Below are 11,983 nucleotides of genomic sequence, written 5' to 3'. Positions count from 1 at the left end.
GTCGATGTTAAGCATGCCAAAGAACAGAGGGGTCTGGTTTCAGCCAATCAGAGAGCAGCTTTCAAACCGTGCTTGGCAAAGCCTTTCTGCTGTGCCATGTTTTGTTTTTTCACTTCCGTTCACAGCAACTGTAAACAAAACACGTGTTTCGAAGGGAAAACAATTTGTAAACACCAGAATGACGAAGAAAAGGAAGACCTACAAGAAGAAGAGTCGGACTGGGAACCCGACTGGCAGAAGAGGGACTTATCAGCAGCAAACTGAGCCCACATCGGCAGCGAGAAGTAGTGACAGCGAAGCTGAAGGTGGCGATGTGCACGCTACCCCCTCCACCTCGTCTGAGCCTGCGGCTGAGGAAAGCAAGCCTAAGTTGACTGCGTCCGAGTCAAAATTGAAAGAAGAAGAAGAAGAAATGGAGTTTGACAGTGACAGTGATCTGACTGGATTTCGTTTGATTGATTGTAAACTGTTGGTACAGTTTGTTTTTTCTTTTCTCTGCCCAGACTGTAAATGAGAACAGGCAATGGCAAAACAGTGAAAGGGGGGGGGGGGGGGGGGGTTGACTAAAAAGGCAATTTTGAAACATGCAGGGTCACTATGGAGCTGCTATAAGGAACAATGTTGGAAACATTAACCAGACGAGGCAGGATATCTGGGCTATGTGGCGTCACAGGCGACTGAAGAAACAGGCAAAGGAGACCCAGACAAGAATGCTCTTCCTGATTATGTGACTGATGCCATCCAGCCAGTGTTTGAAACTCTGTCACAGGATTCTCTGCTTAGAAAGTGTCTACAACTCTGTCACAGGATTCTCTGCTTAGAAAGTGTCTACATGGTGGCTCACAAAATACAAATGAGTCATTTCACAATGTGATATGGCAGCGGTGCCGCCCCAAGACCATCTTTGTCGGCAAGAAGAGGATTTGACTGGCTGTAAATGATGCCCCCATTGTTTTCAATGATGGAGAATGTGGACGCTTTGCTGTGTTTGAAAAACTTGGACTGGATGTAGGCAAATGGGCAAGACTGTGTTTCCAGCTAATTGACAGAAATTGTGTCAGAGGAGCACAGATTCAAGCATCTGACGCCGCAAAGTTTGCCAGGAAGATCCGCGCATATATGAGACAGTAGGACAAAATGAGAATCGGGGGGGAATTTTACCTTGCTGGGGCCCATGAGTAGATAAGGTGAGCATTTCTTTTGCCCCAAAGTGTATATTGGAACAAAAAAAAAATAGGCATTCTCATCTGACTCATGCACAACAGTCATATTAAAGTTATCTTAAACTTTAAACTCGTTTTTCTCTAAAACGCGTTTTACACACATACCGTCACTATTTCCCACACATCTCAAAAACTATTTAATGAAATCAAATAAAATTTTGTGTGCTGCATGATTGATAACAAAGGCACATTTTGCTATTTTATTGGAACATTAGAGCACATGTAAACATCCCTATGAGAGTCACATAAAAGTCATAATTTCAGAATATCAAAAAAAATTAAATTCTGCAAAATACACTCTTGTAAAAATAGCACACTGTTTAGTGCTCAATTTGTGGTAAGTGTGTAAAATTTCATGTCTGTATCTGTCTTGCATTAAGAGTTATTTGGGAAATGATTATCATACATTTTCGTCATGGTGTTTTTTTATATTTAATATATTTTTTTTTTTAGACATCAAAACTTTCTATTACACTTAACTGAATTATGTCTGAGCGCTCAGACACACTTGAAGAATATATGAACCAAAAATGGGAAAGATCAGCAGTGTTTCTGAAATGCTATGGCAGAAAGATTTGAACACGTTTTTTGTCGTTTTTCACCTTGGAAGCTGGCCTTAAGTCAACACCGGTTGATTGTGGAATTCTGTTTGTGATGGGGACTGGTGGTTTCCGATTGTCTGTATGTTCATGGAAACCTTCCGGTTTGCATAACAGTTTTTATAGGGCTAAGAAATTATCCCTAACATTTTCAATCCTGTTTGATTGCACTTCGCCTCCCGAGGTGATCGTAGTGTTACGGCACACGGTTACATTCTTGGGAGTTTGTTTTTCTTACACGCATCGTACTTTAGGAACTTGTAATAATGAAAAAACTCCCTGTGTTCTTGTTTTGGTCCGTCTGTCTCAGTGTCTGTTTGTTTTTCTGTCTGTCTATCTATATGTCTGTTTGTCCGTGTGCGTCTATCTCTCTGTATCTTTGAATGTGTGTTTTGTGTTGTTTTGTTAATGTTGTCTTTGTCGTTGTTGTTATTTTTGTTGTTGTTGGTTTTGCTGCTGTTGTCTCTGATAATTCTGTTTGATGTTTTTCAAGGGATTTTTTAGACATAGACATATAGACATAGAAAACATTATCTTAAAAAGAGAAATTCAGGTGTGGTGCTGACATGTGTCACACAACACGTTAGAATATAAAACAGTAATAATCCTTGCATGCACAACAAAAATACTACCACTAAACATATCATTGCAAGGCCCTGGTTTATTTATTTATTTATTTGGTGTTTAACGTCGTTTTCAACCGTTCAAGGTTATATCGCGACGGGGAAAGGGGGGGAGATGGGATAGAGCCACTTGTTAATTGTTTCTTGTTCACAAAAGCACTAATCAAAAAATTGCTCCAGGGGCTTGCAACGTAGTACAATATATGACCTTACTGGGAGAATGCAAGTTTCCAGTACAAAGGACTTAACATTTCTTACATACTGCTTGACTAAAATCTTTACAAAAATTGACTATTTTCTATACAAGAAACACTTAACAAGGGTAAAAGGAGAAACAGAATCCGTTAGTCGCCTCTTACGACATGCTGGGGAGCATCGGGTAAATTCTTTCTCGTCCCAACCAATATGGGACTCCCCCTAACCCGCGGGGGGTCACTGAGTCCCTGGTGCTAACAAATGATCTAAATAATAATAACAATAACAATAACAATAACAATAACAATAATAATAATAATAATAATAATAATAATAATAATAATAATAATAATAATAATAATAATAATAATAATAATAATAATAATGCATGATATTAATAAAGCGCGTGTATTCAGGGTTCAACCCTGCTCAAAGCGCTGTACAATCACTGGGGGGAAAACCATTAACATAACATTATTTACAGTGCAATCACACACATATAAACCGTACAGAGGCTATACACGTACAAAAGTCAACTCATGATTATTGAGATATAGTGTCAATGTTGTCGTATATGCAAATGTGCACTCTAGCGTTTAAGTCGAGTACTCCCGTGTGTACGTGCAATGGCGCAGGCACACGTGTCTGTGTGTTTACACCGGGAATTGGGCAGTCTGTTTAGCTTGTGTGTTTGCCCGCGTGGCCGCTCTTGCGCCAGAATCCGTATGTGTGTCAGTGTCTTTGTGCATGTGTGCTTAAACAGGATTTGAACCCGCTGTGACCCAGTTGTCCGGTACAAATATCGCCCGCCGGACCGCCGGTCTCTGCAAATACTAAACGGGCCAAGTTCAAAACTCAAACCTTCTCCTCGTGGTTTGGAAACACGTGAGCAGCAATACTCAATGCTGAAGAAAAAATAAAGTTCTTGATGGTGTTGTCGCTCGTTAATTGTTAGCGGTGACTTGAATTCAAAACGAGGCAAACCGGAGATCTTATTTATAACCGTCCAACACAGCAAAACAAACTTTAAAATCATGACGCTGTTTTCATAATGATCCTCATTAATTTGGTCATTTTGCTATGAAGACACGACTACAATCTGTAGGATTGTTTGTCGTTTTTATACTTGTGATTGTAATGTTTGATGATTATGTACAAGAATAATTCAAAGAATTTTAAAGCAATACCGTAACCAAATAATTAATTCCCTTTAACAATTAATTAATAATTACTTCCCTTTGTTTATCAGATCAATACCCATGACCAGCAAACATTCTTCTTACCAGGACCCAAAGGCGCAGAACGTAGAAAACAAACTGCACGCATGTGTTGTCCTTCCAGATGCACTGATTATGCCCCAAACTGCAAACATTGTGCAACTTGGCGTGTGTGTGTGTGTGTGTGTGTTTTATGAATGTGTATCACTTTTAGTCTAGTATGCCTGTGCCCTTGACATCATCCAACCACTTCTCTCCCCTTTCATTCATTTCCGTTCCTAGAGTTCCTTCCCTTTTTTGCGTGTTTCCCCTCCATTTTCTTTCAAACCTTGTTCGTTCCGTGTTGCGTCTGCTTTTTGTTGTCTTTTGTGTTCTTGTTTTTCCTGATGAAGCTTCCATAAGCGAAAATTCGTATCGTCTTGTCCCGTTCTTGTATTGGTGAGTACAGTATTCCTTTGTTTTTTAACTTTGTTCATCTTACCACAGTCACTTCGTTGTTTAGATTTTTTTTGCTAAAGAAAAGTAATGACGGAAAACTACACAAGGGATCAGGCTGTTATTGACCCGAGACTCGACTTGTCTTTGTGCAAGAGCCAAAAGACAAATTTCGGTGTGTGCCACATTCAGGTTATAAAGTTGTATTGAATTGATTTGAATTGAATGTTTTACGTTGAGAGGTAGGAAGCAAGGACAAGGGAAAGGAGCCAAGGAACAAGGCAAATAAGGAGAATTTATGCTGACTTCCTTGATCGTGTTCTTTTTCGATGGTTGTTGTTATTTTGTTTGTTTGTTTGTTTGTTGTTTGTTGTTGTTTTTCGTACTATTGTGTGCATTTTTGTTGTTGTTGTTGCTGTTGTTGTTGTTGTTGTGTGTTTGTTGTTTGTTTGTTTGTTTGTTTGTTCGTTTTTGCGAGCGTGCGCGCGTTCGTGCGTACTTGCGTGCGTGTGTGCTTGCGATAGACAGATAAATACATAGTCATAGATAGATAGATAGATAGATAGATAGATAGATAGATAGATAGATAGATAGATAGATAGATAGATAGATAGATAGATAGATAGATAGATAAAGCATAGTAGTTCTTTGGCTTTGCACAAATCACTGGTTTGAAAGAAGGGGCTGGAATGAGGACAAAACTGAAACGAATTACACACTACAAATAAAACCAAATACAGTCGATCCTACCAATAACGACCACCCAAGAGACCGACAAAAAATAGTCGTTATAAACAGATGGTCGCTAGAAAAAGGTGAACTACACAGAAAATACGCTGACGAGCATCCTAGCAGGCGGTCGTAATGGAAAGGTGGTCGTTATTGCGAGGTGGTCGCAAAGGCATGTTCGACTGTAGTTTGCGAGAGAGTGTGTGAAATAGAAACTACCACAGACAGAGAGAGGCTGACACAACCATACACAGACAGACAGACAGACAGACAGACATTTAGTTACAATAACAGATACAGACAGACAGACAGACATTTAGATACAATAACAGATACAGACAGACAGACAGACAGACATTTAGATACAATAACAGATACAGACAGACAGACATTTAGATACAATAACAGATACAGACAGACAGACATTTAGATACAATAACAGATACAGACAGACAGACAGACTGACATTTAGTTACAATAACAGATACAGACAGACAGACAGACATTTAGTTACAATAACAGATACAGACAGACAGACAGACATTTAGTTACAATAACAGATACAGACAGACAGACAGACATTTAGTTACAATAACAGATACAGACAGACAGACAGACATTTAGTTACAATAACAGATACAGACAGACAGACAGACAGACATTTAGTTACAAAAACAGAGAGACAGACACAGACAGACACACAGATCGACAGACAAAGAACAGAATGAGACAGACAGGGTGATGTAGGCTTATGTGTATCTTCTGTAATCTTTTTTATTTTTTTTATTTTTTTTACACCAGTTGCGTAAAAACATAAATTTTCCTGTATCCCACTCATTACCCCAGTGCCAGTCTATATCACAAAACACATCAGATACAGTCCGACAGTCTGGCATCTTTGCTTTAATAAAGCACCAGCTATGACGTCAAACGCACACCGAATCGAATATGTTTCCATGACTTTCAAGATCCATCATTCACAAGAGAACACAAGGAACTTAGTCGATAAATATCGACAGGGGGCCGACAAATGGTTTAAATGGGAAATGTGTGTATATGGGTGTGGGTTTGAAACAAACAAACAAACCAACCCATGTGAACCCCGGGCCGCAGGCCTTCGATGTAGTGATTGAAAAAAAAGGATGTTCTCAAATGGTTCAATTCTCATTTGGTCTGATTCTCAAATGGTACCGGTATACTCCCCCCCCCCCCCCCCCCTGGCCGCAGGCCTAGGAGTAAAATTTTATAGACACTGACCTTCTTCCCAGGGGTCATTGACCCAGTTTTAGCTATGAGAGGTGGTTCGCCCAGAGGCTGTAGAGTATACTGGGGCGGTCTCTTTGATGTCTTGAGAGGAAACTTGGCCAGGGTAGTACATGCACCAGAACTGGTGGACACCAAGGACAAACATGAAATCGAAGCAGTTTGCTTTCAGAGGGAACGGTCGTCAGCAACTCAAACTTCTCTGTTTTCTTTTTTTTTTAAATCTGACTTTCTTTGTGGCCCCCTGACTCCGCCCCCCTCCCTCTGTAAGGACCCCCCTCCACAAGGACCGATTTTTGTCAACATTTTAAAGGTCGCTAGAGAGGGGTTCCACTGTATGACCTAACCGCTACTGGCAGACGGCCTCAATCTTCACGCGCAAAGACGAGATTAATAGGTGCTCGGTTTTGGTATTTTGAATTACATTACATTAAACCTTTGTTGGGTTTCATGGTCATGGCAACAGCCATAATAATATTACATGATGTATAATATCATATTTCAGCATATGTGAATTACATGTCATCATACTAAACTGTCATACATTTTTATTCCTACATTATTCTGATTGATCACAACCAAACCTACTATCATTGGACACATCCAAATGCAAGCGCCTGTTCTTGACAATTTAGATCAGTGCAATTTCCTGGGTCGGGCTTTGCCACAGACACTCACGGTTTGGCCTGTAGGTAAAATGTACAATGTATTTTCTGATTTGTGCACAAAAGCTTTTTTTCTTTTTTCTTTTTTTTAACATAACAATGTTTAATGTCACTGTATGTTTAAAAGACCATGGTCATATTTGTAAAAAAAATGTTAAATTAGAAAATAAATAACATTTTGGTTCATGATTTTTCCTACACCTGTGCTAAAAATAAGAAATAAAAATGTCGGGTATATAAGTCACTCAAATACAGCTAGGTATGAATGGCTCGGTTTGAGTTTGTTGCAGTTGACCCTGCACAAAGCGACGTATCATGTTTTTGTTGAACAATTTTGACGTCACCCCTCCCATAGGGTGACGTATTTCACAACTTCCTGTGTTACACAAACTCTGTGATGACCAATTTTGACGTCACCCCTCCCATAGGGTGACGGATTTCACAACTTTCTACAGATGAACAATTTTGACGTCACCCCTCCCATAGGGTGACGGATGTCACAACTTCCTGTGTACACAAACTGATGACGTATTTCACAACAAAATGGCGCTGCCCATGGTCAACCTCGAAACTATCCGTATAGAATGGGGGCGTCCTCGCCCCCATAACAAGAGAACATCAAGAGGGGGTCAGATCGACCAGCCACAGACGTTGACAATCGAACGGCTTCGAAACAGTGTGTGTGGGGGGGGGGGGGTGTCTGTGTGCGCGCGCGTGTGCGTGTTGTGTGTGTTTGTTTGTGTGTGTGTGCGTGTGTTGTGTGTGTGTGTGTGTGTATGTATGTGTTTGTGCGTGCGTGTGTGTGTGTGTGTGTGTGTATGTGTGTGTGTGCGTCCGTGCGTGCGAGCGTGTGGGTGTAAGGGAGAGAAAGAGAGAGAGAGAGAGTGAGATAGAGAGAAAATGAAACAAGATAATCTTGAGAATTCTTAATTAACGAGGGTACTGACGAGGGAGAAAAACATAGTGAGAGAGAGACAGAACGTGAGAAAGAGAGTCAGAGAGAGAGAGAGTCAGAGAGAGAGAGAGAGAGAGAAAGAGGGACAGAGAGAGAGAGAGAGAGAGAAACAGAGAGAGAGAGTATGAGAGAGCGTGAACAAAAACAGAGAGAGAGCAAGAGAAAGAACAAGTCGCGTAAGGCGAAAATACAATATTTAGTCAAGTAGCTGTCGAACTCACAGAATGAAACTGAACGCAATGCCATTTTTCAGCAAGACCGTATACTCGTAGCATCGCCGTCAGTCCACCGCTCATGGCAAAGGCAGTGAAATTGACAAGAAGAGCGGGGTAGTAGTTGCGCTAAGAAGGATAGCACGCTTTTCTGTACCTCTCTTTGTTTTAACTTTCTGAGCGTGTTTTTAATTCAAACATATCATATCTATATGTTTTTGGAATCAGGAACCGACAAGAAATAAGATGAAAGTGTTTTTAAATTGATTTGGACAATTTAATTTTGATAATAATTTTTATATATTTAATTTTCAGAGCTTGTTTTTAATCCGAATATAACATATTTATATGTTTTTGGAATCAGCAAATGATGGAGAATAAGATAAACGTAAATTTGGATCGTTTGATAAATTTTTTTTTTCTCACAATTTTCAGATTTTTAATGACCAAAGTCATTAATTAATTTTTAAGCCACCAAGCTGAAATGCAATACCGAAGTCCGGGCTTCGTCGAAGATTACTTGACCAAAATTTCAACCAATTTGGTTGAAAAATGAGGGCGTGACAGTGCCGCCTCAACTTTCACGAAAAGCCGGATATGACGTCATCAAAGACATTTATCCAAAAAATGAAAAAAACGTTCGGGGATTTCATACCCAGGAACTCTCATGTCAAATTTCATAAAGATCGGTCCAGTAGTTTAGTCTGAATCGCTCTACACACACACACACACACACACACACAGACACACAGACACACGCACATACACCACGACCCTCGTTTCGATTCCCCCTCGATGTTAAAATATTTAGTCAAAACTTGACTAAATATAAAAACAGAGAGAACAAGGGTTGACCATAACGGGTCAATACGCCGCCATGTTGTGAAACGGGGGTGGGACATGGATACAGTCAAACAGTTGACCCGTGTTCGTCCTTGGGCGGATTCCAACCCGGCCGCGACCTTAAGTCACGCAAAACTGTTTCAAACCATATTCAGGGAGAGAGAGAGGGGGAGTGAGAGAGAGAGAGAGAGAGAGAGAGAGAGAGAGAGAGAGAGAGAGAGAGAGAGAGAGAGAGAGAGTAGTCACCGACAGAGAGGGGAAGCTAAGAGAACAGAGACAGACAGACAAGGAATAAGATGAAATTGTTTTTATATCGATTTCGGAAATTTAATTTTAATCATAATTTTTATATATTTTAATTTTAAAAGCTTGTTTTTAATCCGAATATAAAAAACGCTCGCGCTGGACCCGAGTACTCTTCAGACTGGCTCGCTCCCCCAGTATGAAAGTTTTTGTCTTGTGCACGTTTAAGACCAAGTGATTGCTCTGTGTGAATTACAGGCATTCCCTTTGCTATATAAGTACATTGCATGCGAGCCGAGGATGTGCGTGGTGACTGGCCTTTCTCTTTTATTTGATCACAGTGAAAAATATACTGCCGACCCTCTTCATAACTGGTGAACTGGTGGCCCACGAAGTTCTTTTACTGTCCTGGCTCGCGGATTCTTGCATTTACCACGCCCCAGGTAGTTTTACCAAATTCTTTAATGTAAAGTGAAGGTAAAAGACTGAAACATATGTAAACAAAGAAACCCATAAGAAAAAATACAAATTAATATGATAAGAATCAAAACACAAAATCGCGACCTCTAAACCACCGCAGTCGCGACCGAGCAACCAACGCTTGGTAGAAAATGGGGTACACAACAAATCAAATTATTCAAACACACAACGCGCAAAGCCTGGCAAATCGTCTCGCATGCGAGACGCATGCTTTTTAAGAGCTATATTTCTCGTCAGTGTGTGACGCGTTCGGCTTTTCTCGTCAGTGTGTGACGCGTTCGGCTGTTCTATCAGCTCAATGGCTGCGTGTTGCCCCGCCGGTGTGAACTCCTCCTACGGCCAAGTCGTTTTTGTGGTTTATTTCGCATTTAGGTCCCAGGTAACATTATGAAGTTTTAATACGATCAATCGGACCTATTATCAAGTTAGTGTATCAACTGTTGAACGAACTGCGCCCAGTAGTTTCCCAGCAATAAGCTGCTAAGTGGAGAAAGACACACACACAGACAGACACACAATTAAAGTCTGCTGAGCCCAAGTACTAGCGTACTCGGGGATAACATATTTATATGTTTTTGGCCCTGAATCTCTACTATCTTCTAAAACGTTCCTTAGGAAGGGAGATAACTGAAATCAAAGTTATTTTTCCGCAAACTGAGTATGTTGATGGTAATACTTTTACACTGTCTGATTCTTATAGAAAATATAGAGTCGAAGTGAGAAACAAAATGCTAGTAATAACATAAGACCAAAACATTATTTGGCAAACGAGTCCGTACCACGGAACCACACACACCAATAAAACAAACTCCACTGTTACCGCCCAACGAAGCATCCAAATATCGGAGCACGTAAAATGAAATTGAACAAAAGCATGGCGGCTGCCAAACCAAAACACTGATCTAAAAATATAGATCAGTGAACCAAAAAGGGGAAAGGGAAGTAACCTGCGGGAATTCCCGCACACATCAGTGGGTTTCGTCCCCTGGTTTCGTCCCCTGGCTCGGTTTGTCCGTTAAAAGCTAATATCTTCCGTTTGACTACCGTTAGGAGTGTAATTTTTTGCATACAAAAAACAAAATGTATTCCTAACAATTTCACAAAATTTGAGCTTAATTGACCCAGAGATACAAGTCTTACCCGACAAACACCGACCGACTGACCGACTGACTGACCGCCCGCCCGCCTCAAACAAACAAACAAACAAACAGACAGAGCGAATCCAGTAAGCCCCCCATTATTCTAATGGCGGCTTAAAAACAGAGAAAGAGCGCACGAGAGAGCGCAAGAGAGAGAGAGATCGAGAGCAGAGCACTCTTCAATACAGAGAAACTAGAAAATGCGCCTGCCACTCGGTGTGTCTAGAAGTGGGTCACCGACACAGACAAGACAGACTGTCCCACAATGCACTTTCTTGGATGATGACGTCAAAGGCCGTGTCAACGAGTGCTCAAGAAATCTGAAGGATCTGAGAAATGTGACGGGTTTTTCGCCACATGTGGAATTTGACAACGAGAAGTGAAAAGTGAAAAGCGTCACAATGTCGTGCATCTTGTGTGTGTGTGTGTGTGTGTGTGTGTGTGTGTGTGTGTGTGTGTGTGTGTGTGTGTGTGTGCGTGCGTGCGTGCGTGCGTGCGTGTGTGTGTGTGTGTGTGTGTGTGTGTGTGTGTGTGCGTGCGTGCGTGCGTGTGTGTGTGCGTGCGTGCGTGTTTGACTTATGGTTTGCTGTTTATATCTCCTGATTCTTTGTTTACTAGTAGTCCCTTTTTTTATAAACATTTTATAGCTTATTTAGGCCTAGATTCATTTGGTTTAAGCGTGTTTTTATGAATTTCTTGTATACATGTTATGTACAGTAACAACATTAAGAACGTTAACAAGCAGACTGCTTATGGACACGTTCCAAAACTAATAATCAATACACATTCTGATAACAAGACATGGCGAACAAGTGATAACTTCAACCCTTTTCTTTCAAAATATTTAGATTCATTTAATGTTTCTATTCTAGTAGCGCTGGGAATGGAGAGGTAGGTGAGGGTGAATGTGCGTGCGTGTGTGAATGAATGTCTGTCTGTTAGCGTGTGAGTGTCTGTGTTCAGCCAGCCTGCTTGCTTTGTGATATGTCCGTCGGTCAGTCTGTCCGTCTGTCTATATATTCATTGTATGCTTGCCTGTCTATCCGTCTTCATTCATTGGAACTTTATGCATTTGGAACGAAGAAAGAATAAAACTCCGTGAGAAAAACTAAAATGTGCTAATCTGCCATTGACTAGAAGTGTTGCGACCAAATGAAAAGAG

This window comes from Littorina saxatilis, linkage group LG9, assembly GCF_037325665.1.
Source record: "Littorina saxatilis isolate snail1 linkage group LG9, US_GU_Lsax_2.0, whole genome shotgun sequence".
NCBI lineage: Eukaryota > Metazoa > Mollusca > Gastropoda > Littorinimorpha > Littorinidae > Littorina > Littorina saxatilis.
Note: the sequence above shows the minus strand (reverse complement) of the source record.